Source organism: Furipterus horrens, unplaced genomic scaffold, assembly GCF_987537825.1.
Source record: "Furipterus horrens unplaced genomic scaffold, mFurHor1.1.pri manual_scaffold_12, whole genome shotgun sequence".
Lineage (NCBI taxonomy): Eukaryota > Metazoa > Chordata > Mammalia > Chiroptera > Furipteridae > Furipterus > Furipterus horrens.
This window is the reverse complement of record NW_028327182.1, coordinates 27,377,603-27,392,839: the sequence shown is the minus strand read 5'-3', so window position 1 is coordinate 27,392,839 and position 15,237 is coordinate 27,377,603. Positions and strand designations below refer to the sequence as shown.

At 35.3% G+C, this 15,237-nt stretch overlaps 1 non-coding gene across 1 annotated transcript; it reads left to right on the top strand.

The window, feature by feature from the left end:
* Window positions 1–13,653: 13,653 nt before the first annotated feature.
* Window positions 13,654–13,814, top strand: LOC149995976 (U1 spliceosomal RNA). The gene has a single exon (XR_016507556.1). It is a non-coding gene; the product is annotated as a U1 spliceosomal RNA (small nuclear RNA).
* Window positions 13,815–15,237: the final 1,423 nt, after the last annotated feature.

The following is a 15,237-nucleotide window of genomic DNA, read 5'->3' as shown; positions in this document are numbered from 1 at the left end:
CTTTTATTCTTCAAAAATACACATTTTACTCATTTGTAAAATGAGAATAATAAAAATAAGCACTCCTCAGTATTGTGTGTAGATAAAGCAAGATGTTTTCTGAAAAATGTTTAACATAATGCCTATCATACAAGCATGCTATTAGTGCTGCACTGTTCACATTTCTTTTATTCTTTTTATTAGGCAGTTGTCTTAGTTTTCTTTCAGTATTATAGCAGATATGATAAGCTTTGTGGTTCAGAACAACACGTATTCATTGCCTTACAGGAGATCAGAATCTGAAATAGGTTTCATTGAGTTGAAATCACACTGTCAGAAGGGCTGCATTCCTTCTGAGGGCTTTACAGAAGAACCTTTTCCAGCATCCAGGGGCTAGCCCACTGCAGTTCCTGTCTTGTGGCTGTTTTCTCCATCATCAAAGCAGCAGTGTGGAATCTTCACATTTCTCTTCTGTTTTGGACATGCCTGCCCTCTTCTTATAAAGACTTTTGTGATTAAACTGGGCTCACCTAGATAACCTAGGATAATCCCCCTGTCTCCACTGAAAATTCTCAACCTAATCACTTTTGCTCTGTGGGGAAAGAATCTGCAGGTGCAAGGATTAAGATATGGACATCGTTGGGTAGCCATTACCTTGCCTACCAAAACAATAATATTCCTTCTTGAGAGTAAGTCTCTATTTTACAAAACTTACTCTATAAAGATGTCATTCAGTTCTAAACAAATTTTGGCCTGTAAATTTATTTCCTTGCTAAAGAGAATATAGTAACTGAAAAGAAAATACTAATAAACTCAGGTCTATGGAATAAAAAAGAATAGAATTATTGATGCTGCCATTAGACTATTATGAAAATATTTCTTATATATATTCATGAGAACCTTTTGATAGTATCAGAAAAAGCTATAGGGAGGTATATCATGTTGCAGAAAATATTTCAGGCAAAGTACTTCTCTGTTATAAGTTGTTTTTTATAACCTACTGGTGTATGGAATTAAATTACCAGTGACCTATATTGCTTAAAGCAGATTAAATTTCTTGATCAGATATAAATAATAAAGAGTATCCTATGCATATTGACAACACATATTTTCAAATTTTACATAATTCTTTGAAAAATACATTTAAGTGGAGAGAGAATATTTAGAAACTCTAGCTTATTAGTAGCATAATTACCTAGACTATATGATCAAATATATAAGATCCAGTAATGTTTTTTCTTCCTATAATTTTATGTCATGTGTACACCAAGAAAACGGAGACACTTTTCCTAGACCTTTACAACTGAGGCAATTTTTTTCCAACTGCTGTTTGATTCAAAAGTAAGGCTTTTATCTAAATTGATTTGTAAAAATAAAATATATAATTCTACAATAAATTGTTAGTTTGGACTGACTTTTTATGATGTTTTATGAGTCCTAAATGTTTATTCAGACTTTTGATAAGTCATTAATTATTAGTCAAAAGAAACCTCTGATGGTATCACAAGTGTCTGTAATTTAGTCCTTCTTGGGCCGCACACGTTAGCCAAATTCTGACTGGCCTTAAAGTTTAAGCTTAAAGCTAATTTGAGTTCATTTAATCTTGAATTATTTGAAAGATTATTGATTTTTCCGACTGTGTGACTTGTGTTTTGTTTCTAATTTTGACAGTGCTTTGGATGGCTTTTTCTCCAAAAACACTCCATTAAATAAAGTTGTGGTAGAAAGCCTTGCTTTAAGGTTACCTGATGCTTTCCCCACATGGCATTTGCTTTAAAAGAACTCTGTGAGAAATAAACAGCCTTGCCAAAAGGAAAATAGCACTTGAAAAAGGAAAAAAAAAAAATTTGCCAGGGAGGATAAGCCAAAAGGATAATGAAAGCCTTAATCTCCAAAAATTACTGCTCCATTTATTAACATGGATATGTCAGGTGAAGGAAGGGTAGATTAAAAGAACCTACATTTAATATGAACAAAAATGTCAAATTAAGTTTCCATTTTCTTGTGCTAAAACTTCATTAAGTTGTTCTGGATATACTCCTTTCTGAAGGTTAGAGGAGCAAATAAATAGTGGGTAAAAGGGTTATGTTTGATGACCTGGGCAATTGCAATGAATGGATACACAAGAACACATTATTTATTAAATCAGATGATATGTAATATGAAAACCCATTTTGATGAAGAGGCTAAATAATAGTGTTTAACTAAGAATTTAATTTCGGAGAAGGCAACCTAATCACCTAGTTAACAAAAGATTATAAATCATGCTTTGTTAATAATCCAGTTCACAATTTTTGAAAGACACAGGGCTAGACCCTGGGAATAAATTTGGAAAGGCGCTTGAGCGGATCCCTTTCTACATGAACCATAAATTCCATTGGAGAAAATGGATAATAAACTTCTAATTTCAAATATGATGATTGTTATGAAAGCAGTAGAAAGGGGTGCTGTGAAACCATATGGAAAAACAATCTAACTTACTGTTTTTACTGAGTTGTCATTTAAATTCTTCAGTGTGACCTCCCACCATTCCTCAGAGAAGTAGGATGGTAACTGCTTCCTTTCTTCCCTTCTTCCTTATTTCCTTTTTTCCCCACCTCTCTCTCTATTTAAAATCTATCCTCCCTCCCTTACATAAATATCTAAGTAAAGATGTGCTCACTTTTCTCTGCTAGAAATAGCCACATAACAGTAAACAGAGGGTTACAGCCTTGCCCTCATGAGATTTAAAATCAGGTTATACAAATATTGAAGAAACAACTATTTGAATGATTAATTAGTTAATTACTGCCAGTAACATCTTTGAATGAGAAATACAAATTGATATGGGAGAGGTGGTATCAGGAAAAAACATTTTTTTTAAGGAGGATGACACTTAAACTGAGATTTTTGAAGAACCAGTAAAACAATGTTTTCCAAGTAGAGGGAACATCAGCATAGATGAAGACTTTAACATAGGAAGGAGCTGGAAGAATGAAAGGATCCTATTGCAAAGAGGAGTTCAGATCAAGAAGAGACCTGAAGGGCATTTCAGAGATACATGAACTTTTTAAGATGAGAACACTAATCACTGAAGAGTTACTTTAATATAGCATTTTATTGTGTGGTAACAAATGACAGGACTAGAGAGCCAAGAGTTTAATTATAGGGAATGTGGTGGATATTAACAGGCAATACCTCTCTTTCATGGTGAGCAGTGAGGCACCTAGGCATTTGGGTCATGGCTCTCCTTAAGATATAGATCTTTTAAAATACAAATCTCATTCTCCTTGCCAGTGAATGATTCAGGGTCCCTGACCAGAGCCAATCACTGCATGGCTTTCCTTTTGTAAGAAAGAGTACACATGTGACCCAAAATGACTCAGTAAGTCACAAAGAAAAAAAATTAAATCTTTCCCTTCCTCTGGACTATTCATGCACTGATATAAGGCCTAGAACTGTTGCAGCCATCACAGAGAGGTGTCAAACCAAAAGAACCTCAAAGACATGAGACTGGAGAAATATAATTAAATCCATCTCACCCCCACAATATCTCTGGGCTTTCAGGTATGAGGGCCAGTACCTTGAAGTATTTTTAGTCACTCAAAGCATAGAAACTAGGAATGACATGAAGAAAATAATGTTTTAGGAGACTACACTGGTGACAGAAAATATGAAGGCTTATTGTGCCTATGTATATAATGTTTGTAGGCATTTATAGGCTTTTATAGGCTTCTGATTTATAAAACTATGAAAATACTATATATGTTTATAAATGTCTCTGTTATTTAAAGTGTTTTAGTCTTCATGTAGTTTTGTAGAGCTCAGTTTGTCTAAGTAGTGTTTCATAGGGGAAAACAGGCTTGGTGGAAATATTAGGAATCAATACCTATTTACCTTTGATGGAAAAGTACAGGTATTCAGTTTTGTTAGTCTATTACAGGTCAATAGCTAGGATATAATTATATGTTATCAAATCACAAGAATGAAATAGGACCCTTATCTAATATCATACACACAACTACTCAAAATGGTTTTAAAAAAACTATTCAAAATGGTTTAGAAACTTAAATATAAGACCCAAACCATAAAACTCCTGGAAGAAAACATAGGGGAAAATTATTGATATTGATCTTAATAATAATTTCTTGAATATGATGGCAAAGCACAGACAACAAAAGCCAAAATGAACAAGTGGGACTACATCAAACTAAAAGCTTCTTTACAGCAAAGAAAACAATAAATAAAGTGAAAAGGAAATCTATAAAATAGGAGAAATTATTTGAAGGCCATACATGTAATAATGGCTTTACATCCAAAATATCTAAGGAACTCCTACAAGTCAATAATAATAAAACCAAATAACCCAATAAAAATGGGCGAAGGGGCCCTGGCTGGTGTGGCTCAGTGGATTGAGCGTCAGCCTGCAATCCAAATGGTTGCTGGTTAGATTCCCAAACAAACAAACAAATAAATAAATACATAAATAAAAACACTCAAATTTTAAAAAATGATAATGAGCAAAGGAACTGAATAAACATTTCTCCAAAGAAGACACAGAATGGACAACAGGTATATGTAAAAGTGCGCAACATCAGTATTCATCAAAAAAAATACAGATCAAAACCCCAATGAGATATTACCTAGGATGGCTCTTATCAACTTCCCATCTCACCATCATAAAACAAACAAACAAACAAAACCCAACAACAAGTGTTAAAGAATATGTGGGAAAAAGGCAACTCTTATACACTGTTGATGGGAATGTAAATTGGTACAGCCACTATGGAAAACATACCTTGAGATCTAATATTATCCAGACTTAAGAAAATAGAAAATCTTGCCATTTGTGAAAACATGAATGAATCTGGAAGGGATTATTGCTAAATGAAATAAGCCAGGCACAGAAGGACAATACTACATGATACCATTTATATAATGACTCTAAAATACTAAAAATTGCAGAAGCAGAAGGCTGGAATAGCAGGTATCAGGAGCTGGAGGAAGAAGGAAACAAGGATGTATTTTTTTAAAGGATACAATATTTCCAATATACAAAGTGAGTAAGCCCTAAAGATCTATGGTACAATTGATTGCCTAGAGTTCACTCTTTTACTGTTACTTTAAAAGTTGCTAAGAGGATGGATCTTATGTTTAGTGTTCTTAAAACTTTTGTAAGTGATAAATAGGCTCATCATATAACTTATGGTGATAATTTTATAGGTATATTCTCATCTTCAAACTCAAGTTTTATACATTCAATATGTACAGTTTTTTGAGTAAAATATTTTTCTTACTTATTCTTCTGCTTCCTTGACTGATATATCACAACTTTTCTGGTTTCTGCTACTTGAATCAAACACTAATATTTTCAGTTTCTTGAACTCATTTCTGGCAATCTTCTTTAATTGAACTCTCTTCCCAGGAAACTTCATTTAAATTGATTTAGTATTAAATTTGTTCATTAAAACAACATTTTCTAAGACATCTTGAATTCTATTATGGTCACTAACTATATTTTATAGGTATCTCAGCTTTCACAAGCCACAAATGACTTTTGATATTTTAACTTAAACCTCACCCAGTTTCAGATCCCTAGTTCAGATGCACCACCAGTTTTAATATTAACAAAACACAAACACACATAAATATACACACACACTCAAACATTCTCCAAATTGCATGTTTCTGATATGCACAGATTTCAGTTACCATAGTATATTAACTGAGTGATTGCATAAAGTGCATATTATGCTGTTAGTTCTTAGTTCACAAACTGCTATATAAAAAATAGATATGGACTTCTGATCAAGATGGAGGTGTAGGTAGACATGCTTCACCTGCTCACACGACCACAACAAAAATTACAACTAAACCTCAAAACAACACCCAGAACTGTTAGAAAATTGAACTGTATGGAAGTCCAACAACAGAGGATTTAAGAAGCCACATTTGAGACTTCCGGGCATGATGGCAGTGTAGGCAGACATGGCTCGCCTCTTTGCACAACCACATCAAAATTACAACTAAACTATAGAAAAACCATCACTCAGAACCATCAGAAATTGAGTTGAATAGAAGTATGAAACTACAGAATTAAAGAAACCATATCCATCTAGACTGAGTAGGTAAGCTGGTGCCATATCTGAGACTCCATCAACTTGGCTAACAGTGCTTGATCCACCTTGGAGATCTCCAGAAACTGCCCCACCAAAATTATGGCTCACCCAAACTGCTTTTCCATATGAATGGCTGGTCTTTGATCATGCTTCACAACTTCCTAAATCCTCTCAAACAAGCAACAGCTGGCCACAGTGAGCTCCAGGCCTGGCACTAGCAGCAGCCAGCCTAGATTCACAGCTTGGCTTTCCCTGTGAATCTCCAAGCCCAGCACAAGTTACAGCCATCTCAGATTGCTTATAGCTCAGGCAGGGTGGCTCCAGGCAAAACTCAGGTGGAGGCTAACCTTGTCCTGCACCACCTGGAAAAACCCATGGTCAGCACACCCAGAAGGCAGCTATAGTCCACATTGGAGCACCAGCACTCTGCCTCTGCACAGCTGAATCTCCACTGAGAGCAGAGGTTGGTGATCAGTGGTCACAGCCAATTTTCACAGCTAACTGGTCTGAGTAAATCCCTCCCATTGATGTGCTAACAGTAACCAACATTCAACTACAAGAAGAGTGTTACTTGGCTCACATGAAGGGTGTACCTTGGATACTCAGCTTGGCTGATAGGGGAGGCTGTGCCATTGGGACCCTACAGGACACCTACTACATTAGGCCACACTACCAATATATGGAGTTAAAGCAACTTTACCTAACACATAGAAAGAAACACAGACAGGCTGCCAAAATGAGGAGACAAAGAAACATGGGCAAAATGAAAGAACAGATCAAAACTCCAGAAAAAGCTAAATGAAATAGAGATAAGCAACCTATCAGATGCAAAGTTCCACACAATGGTTATAAGGATGCTCAAGGAACTTAGTGAGGACCTCAACAGGATAAAAAAGATCCAGTCAGAAACAAAAGGTATAATAATTGAAATAAAGAACAATTTTTAGGGAAACAACGGTAGAGTGGATGAAGCTGAGAATCAAATCAATGATTTGAAACATAAGGAAGCAAAAAACAACCAGTCAGAACAACAACAGGAAAAAAGAATCCAAAAAATGAGGATAGTATAAGCAGCCTCTGGGAAAACCTCAAGAGGTCAACATTCACATCATAAGAGTGCTAGAAGGATAAGAGAAGCATCAAGAAATTGGCAATTGGAAATCTATTTGAAAAGATAATGAAATAAAACTTCCCTGATTTGGGAAGAAAAAAGACATGCAAGTCCAGGAAGCACAGTCCCAAACAAGATGGGTGCAGAGGCCCACTCTAATACACCTACTTCATCCCCACCCACAAGCATACACATTAGGGTAAGAGCAACTCTCCTCCCATATGCATCCAAAGTAAAGTGCAGACACAGACTAAAACCATGCCTCATCAGGATTCCCATCCTCCATCATCATACATAAGTTAGGAGAGAGTCCCAGGTTTTCTGCATGCTCTGACATGCAGTTTTACCACTTTTATCTGCCTTGATGCCCCTGGCTGGTTTGGCTCAGTGGATCGAGCGTCAGCCTGCGAGCTAAGTGTCACTGGTTCGATCTTCCAGTCAGGGCACATCAGAGAAGGAAAACTCTGACTCCAAAAAACCTCCGCTGCCTTGCGGCATACCTCTTCAGGGGAAAGGCTAAGGGAGTAAACCCCGACAGAAAATCCGGAGCCGGAGTCCCTAAGGCAGTTTGACGTTGTAGTCAACACCGGCAACTCCTGCGGCGCACCTGAAGCCAAGCTGTATTGACTCCGTCTTTCCCTCGGACCCTTCAGCTGCGAAGAGAGGGGGGGTCTGCTGCATGGGCAACAGCAGACCCTCCATATCACCCTGCCCAGGCTCTGTAGCTTCAGCTTCACTGGAGAGGACACTCCAGCGTCATCGCAAGATGTCGATTCAACACGGGAGGAGACAGATACCGTGTCACTCCCGAGTCGGACTGCACAACCATTCTCAACGGTGCAGATAGACTCTTAAGAAGCTACACCATCGTCTCTCGAGACAGACGGCTGCCGACGATCTGCCTTGAGTTCACCAGGCTTACTTTTTTCATTAGTCCACAATTGAAACTGCTGGCTTCTGAATCATCCCACATCGTCAAAACTCTTAATTACTTCTCTACTTCTTATTATCACTCTTCTATCATTCTTATGAAACTTCCAGTGTGTCCTCTAAAGATAGGGCCTCTTTTTTTTTTTTTTTTTTTTCTCTCTCTAAAGTATTTGTCTTCTTGCTCATACCAAAGACACTGCTTTACCTGAAGCCTTCTCAATTGATGCAGAGTTTTTCTCCTCCCCTAATCCACTAGGTTGGTGTCCTTCTTACTCCTTAATTCCATTTTCAGATTATTTTCTCATCTTTGTCTCTAAAATTAGCTTTGAATGCATGTCATCCAAGCCTCTCAATTACTACCTCTCATTCTGGCCTTCTACCAATCTTTTGGTAAACTTCCATATTTTAACCTTTTAAACTTTTAGCTCATGGTTGTTTTAACACTACTCTGGTGACTTTTCTCAGTGATTATATTAGAGTTTTTTGGTTTTTTTCCTGACACCTGGATACTTAGTTTCTTGAATTACTGTCCTCTGTTTAATATCTCATCCTTCATTCTAACTCAGTCACTCCAAGAAGTATAATCTAGAATTTGTCATTACCTATAACATCAGACCCTTCATAATCTAAATTTGCTGTATTCTGTTCAGTGAACATCTTTTTAACCATATGAATTTTTTCTACTTTTCCTTACTCACCTTATGTTCTTTCTTGCTTACCCAGATTAATTCTTCAATCAATACTCAGAACCACTGCTTTTCATAGATACTCTACTTTTTTACTGCCCCCTTGTTTGTTTGTTTGTTTGTACTCTTTTGGGAAAATCACTAACTGACTAAATCCACTGTTTCATTTATTCTGTTTGCACCAATGAAGCAGAATGTGTGTGACTGGCCTTATTTTATAGTCACGATTACAAACATCAAGCAGAAGCTTATGGTTGCCCACAGTCATATCTTGACTCCTTATGCCATTCACTCTTAATTTCCTAAGTTTTCTTGTCACATCCTCTTGTTTATTCTTAATCTTCAGATACTTTTTCCATAGACTCACTTTTTTATTAATGACCTTGTTCCTCTGTGAAAAACTGCAGGTAATTGAGCAGAATTTTCCCTAACCTCTTACTATCATATCTACCTACATACCATATCATCTGCACCCATGTTTTCTGCCCACTATCCATTATGCCCTCTAAATCCAATCAGTCTGCCAACATCGGCAGTGAATCTCATCTTCTTCCCATACTCTAAAACATTGCTCCAATAATTTGTATCTCTTTTCTAACATCAAATTTTACCTGTCTATTAGATTCTTTTTTAATCATCACACAAACTTATATTGCTTCTCCCTATCTTTACAAAAGAACAAAAAAAGCACCAACAAATTTTTTTCTTGATCCACCTTTTTCCACCTGCTACCTCTCCGTTTATTTTCTGCACCTCTTTAAAGAAAAATTCGTTGAAAATATTATTCTTCATCACTGGGTTATTTCAAATGCCTCTTCTCCCATTATTCCAAACACATTCCAATCCAACTGCTTCATCATAATGGTTCTTGTCACGGCCATCCAGGTCCTCCATGCTACTAAAGCCGATGGTCTGTTCCTCATCTTCTATTTGATTTTTCAGTCTGCTTTTTACATCCTTGGTGATACATTATCTTCAAATTTCTTCTCCAACCCTACTTTCCTTTTTTTTCCCTTACCTCACAGTTCTCTCCTTTCAATTTTATTTGCTGATCTCTTTTCCTTCATTCTGGAGTATCCAGGATTCTTTTCTTCTCTGTCTAAAATCACTCCCTTAGAGATATATCTCATTTATTGTGTAGCTTCCAATACCATCTACATGCCATCAACTCTGAGATTTCTATATCTACTCAGGAGAAATCACCTGAATTAATACATTCACCTGCTTATTTAACATTTTCCTGAGATATAATAGATAGCTCATATTTAACATTTCCCTGGGATAGCTAATAAATATCTCAAAATTGACATGCCCAAACCTGAACTCCTGATTTTTCACACACAGTGTAATGTAACCATGTTAATGAAAACTCTATTCTTTCAACTTTCAACCTAAAAACCTAGACTTTTGCCTTTCTCTCATACTCTACATCTAATTCATACCAAATACTGTTGAGTCCATTGTCAAGTCCTATTAAATAATGAACTGATCCTAACCTGCTTTACTGAACCCAGATTCCCAAGAGGATTGTTAAAATAGCTTCCTAGCTGGTCTTCCTGCTCTTACTCCTCCCTTTGCAGCAATCAGTGTAACCTTTAAAAATGTGAATCGAATAATTTTACTTCTCTCTTCTAACTTTCTAACAAATCTCCTTGTCAATCAAAATACAAGCTTAAGCTTTCTTAACTGCTTACAAAGCTCTACATGATCTGCTCTTCCTCTTCCTTCCTTCTCTCATCACCTTCTGAGCTCTTACTGTGTTTTGCCCCCTCCACTGTGCTCCAGAAAGATAGGCTTTGCTTGTCCCAAACACAACATATATCCTCTCATTTGTAAGCTTTTGCACTGGCATTTTCTACTGCCTGGAATGCTCTCCCCACTCTCAGTTCCAAATATCCACAAGGCTTTCTCCAAACCCAGTTTTAAGTTTTTATTCAAATTGCATCTGATCAATGAGGCTCATCCAGAACACTTTATTTAAAAATTTTACTTTCTTCTTTTGCTAGCATTTTAAACCTTTCATGTACTTTGGGCCCTGTAAGGAGGGAATGGGGTCCTTATACTGAAGTATGAGAGGTGTGTTGGGGGGTCAATGGCCCTGCATTAGCTGTTTGGAGGGACCCACTGGTCACCGGGACTGTTACCCATTACTGAAGTTGACCTTGCTCTGTATTTTCTCTATGCAAGTAAAGCATTGTTTCATCCAGTGCTTGACTCTTTTGTGTTTTCTTGGTGACTCTGATACCAAGAGGCAGTGAGAAAAAGTGTTGGGACTTCTATTTCTGGTGGTTGCCATAGTGATATTCTTTGTTATACTCCACGTAGATGGAGTCCCCTTCCGGCATTGGTAAGCAGTACACGTTGTGCCTACTGGACTGAACAGAACACCAAGGGTGATTCATAAGTTAATGACATCAGTTTGGAGGCAGTTAGAATAGAATTTAAGAGTGTAGTTTTAATGCTGTCAGGATGTTTGGGTTTCAGTTCCAGTTCTGCAACGTACTTATTGGAATGTGACCATGCATCTGGGTGTCCTAGAACAGACAAAATGTGCTTGCAGAATATATATTTTTTTCTATTATAAGTCCACATTCTCTCTCAAAAGAGAGACCTGGAAGAAAAATTACACGGACTTTTTTCTTGGGGCAAGGTTTTATCATTCCAGTTTCTTTATTTGTAAAATAAGAATAAAAATGTTACATAACTCATATAAATGTTGAGAGAAATACCCCATACATAGCGTATATGAAGAGCATAGAGTTTGTGTCTGTATTTATTTTATGTGTACACACATACACAATGTAAGAATCAAAGAGTTCATACTAATAGTTGCAATATATTTTTGACAGATTTTGCCTTTTAAAAATTATTTTTATTAGCACATTTCATATAAAAGCTGCAGCAATACAAAAATATCCATGTTAAATAATAAACCTTCATCTGACAAGACAGATGAAGTTGTGCTAATAATTCCTTTTAAAACAGATGAAATTTGTTCATTTACTTTGAAGTTTCAATAATATACTTCCCAATGACTACTTACTTGCTTGTGGGTAGAGAGAGTAAGGGATAAATTATTAAAATATCCCCAATAATATTATCAATTAGAATGGGTGAAACTTTTTTCTCTGGGCATATAGTATATATAACATTTAAAAAAAACACTGTATATATACAAAAATATATTTAACTATCCATTGTAAGAAATATATTTGTTATAAACTCTTATTTTATTTTTATTACTCAAAAATTTCTTCCATATTGAAACTTTCGTGACTTTTTCAATTCTTATCATCTAATTTTTATTTTTATTTTTAAATTACAAGATTTTTTTTACTAAGTGTATTTAGTTAAAGCATATAATTGCTATTATTGTCACCAGACAATAAGAATGATAGAAAGAAAAAATGTTACCATTCATGTAAGAGTGAAGGTTAAGAACTAAAAATTCTTCACATCTGAAATAGAATACAATTCATTTTAATAAGCTAAAGTGCAACAGTAAGGCAAAAAGACAAGATATGTGATAAGCAGCTGTGGGACCTAAAGGTCATCACTAAACATGATTCTCATTTACCCTTTTACTTTCAGTGTCAGAATCTTGTTCTGGCAACATAAGCCCTTGAGATTTCTCACGCCATCCTCTGTATTGAGCTACCTTGCTAATTTAAAAAGCCTTAGTGATTATACTGTTATGATATTAATGGAAAGGTCAATGAATTCATGAAAATACTTTTTTTCACTTTTATGACATTCTGAACCTTTTCTCTTTTTACAATTTTCAACAAGAAACTGATCATCTGGGTCACTTTGCATAATAAATGACCATACACAGTCACCATTTGTGAAAATATCACTTTTCCTGTCACACACTGAATGTACAGAATGAGAATCTTTGGATTGTTTGGTACAATTTTTTGTTTTTAATAAAAACAAGCTAATAAGGCAAGCTACAATTTAGATGAAAAGGTTAAATATCATATTAAGAGCTGACATAGTGATTGCTAATATCTAAAATACTTTTAAACAGTGTTTTACATAGAAATTTGTCTCCGTGTATGGTACATGAAGGAAAATAGCAGAAGAAAAGCCTAGAGGAGCTTGAGATAATAAAGCAATGGAAATATTGCTTAAGTTAAAATAGAAAATAATGATAACATGCAATGCCATTTCTGGCATAGATCCAATTCTGTAAGCCACAATAATGTTTATATTTTCCTATCTACTATACTCATATAAAAATAGTTTCAACATTTTTTTTGCATTATGTGACAACAGAAATGTCTTTCACATTGAGTCATGACAAACTGTTTTTAGGCATGGATAACATAAATAGTAGAATCCCTCCTCATTCGTGCCAATATTATAATAAAAAGTAGTTTAAAGGAGGTATTGGTCTGAACAGCTTGTGATTTTTTGGGGTGGATATTAATTATTACTTAAAATAAAGTAGGTGAGTTAAAACCATTTTGAGGACTTGGTTTACACTTTAGTAATGGATTCCCCATTTCATTTTGTGTAGATTGCAGAACATATTAAATTTTATTCTAATAATAGTCAATGGTATCTAAGAGCAAGTTCTGGACAAGCATGTTTGATGGCCAATTTTTAGAGCCCAAGACTTTTTTAGACACATTTTATCACTTATCTAAGCAAATGATTACATGTTATAGTTTACTACATTTCATAAAATGTTACCTTCACAACTCTGGACACAGGTAACCATATTATGGTTTGTAGCCTGAATTAACACTATTTGAGCACTCTGAAATCACTCAAGCAGGTTGGTGATACCCTCAAGAGCAGATTAAAATCAACTGAAAATCAACCATAGAAGAAACTGACATACATACTTACCTGGCAGGAGAGATACCATGATCATGAAAGTGGTTTTCCCAGGATGAGGCTTATCCATTGCAGCCAGATGTGTTGACCCCTGTGATTTCCCCAAATGTGGGAAACTCCACTGCATAACTTGTGGTAGTAGGGACTGTGTTCCTGCTCTCCTCTGGCAAAAAACAAATGAACAACAAAAACATCAACACAATCAGGCATCAGATCAGTCCCACATATTTAGGGCACAGGTGCAGAGACTTGATCAACATTCCAAAGAAAGCCACAATACTGTAGAAATTTTTAAAATAACTAAAAGAAATCATGCTCAACTTTTTAAATTATTTTATTTTACTTTTACAGAGAGAGGAAGGGAGGGAGAAACAGAGGGAGAGAAACATTAATGTGTGGTTGCCTCTTATGCACCCCCAACTGGAGACCTGGCTGACAATTCAGGCATGTGTCCTGACTGGGAATCTAACTAGTGACCCTTTGGTTCACAGGCAGCACTCACTCCATTGAGCCACACTAGCCAGGGCTCAACTTTTTGCGAATTAACTTCAAAACTTTAGTAAAAAGATAAATTCCTAGAACAAAATAATTGCAACTAAAATGCACCTAGATAGATATATAATATTTATTGATAAGTTTGTTTGAAGATAAGTTACAAATTAACAAACAGCATTTGTAACACATGCAACAAGAAGAGAATCAGGATCTAGATGATATAAAGAAGTTCTATAAGTAAAAGAAAATAAAATAAAATTGTAAGAAACATGTTAAAAAGTGATTAAAAGACATGAGGACATTCTTTGGAAAGGAGAAAATCAGAATTGTTTGTGGTTATAATTTTGTCATTTGCATTTGTCATATGTCAAACATATTTGTATTACATTAATAATCAAGGACATGAAATAACTTATATTAATATCATAATTTACCTTAACAATCAAGAAAACAAAAATTACATCCAGAGTGAAAAACTATTTATATCTGCATGTCTGGCAGATATAAAAAGTTAGGATTATCAAGTGCTGGTGAAAGGAGAAGCAATGGAAACACCTGTAAAGGGCTCTGTGCTCTACAATTTGGTATAATCATTTGAAAAATAATTAGGTTTAATAAACATATTAGTTATTTTTACCTATAGTTATATAATCTAGAAAAAATATTGCGCATGTACCCCAGAGATAGGGATAAAAAAAAAAGCTATGAGAACAACGCAATATATGTAAACAGAAGAATGAAAAAACAAATGACAGAACAATGACTTATAATATTTAGAAATGCAGTTTAGAATTGTGGTATATGAATTAATCTCAGTGATCTAAAAACGTCAATTAATGGGTCTCATGATTATAACATAGAAGGGAAAAAACAAAGTTGTAAAAAATATATAGGACTTCATTGTATTTATATAATTTTTTTAAGTAAGCAGAATGAAACAATAGGTTTTTATGTATATGAATGTATATACAAGAGACTATGAAAAAAAGCAATAAAATGATACATGAAGAGTATGAAAGGAAAGTTTTCTGTGAGAAGGAAGAGAATAGGATGAGCTCAAAGGGAATTTCAAAGAGAATAGTGTTATTTTTTA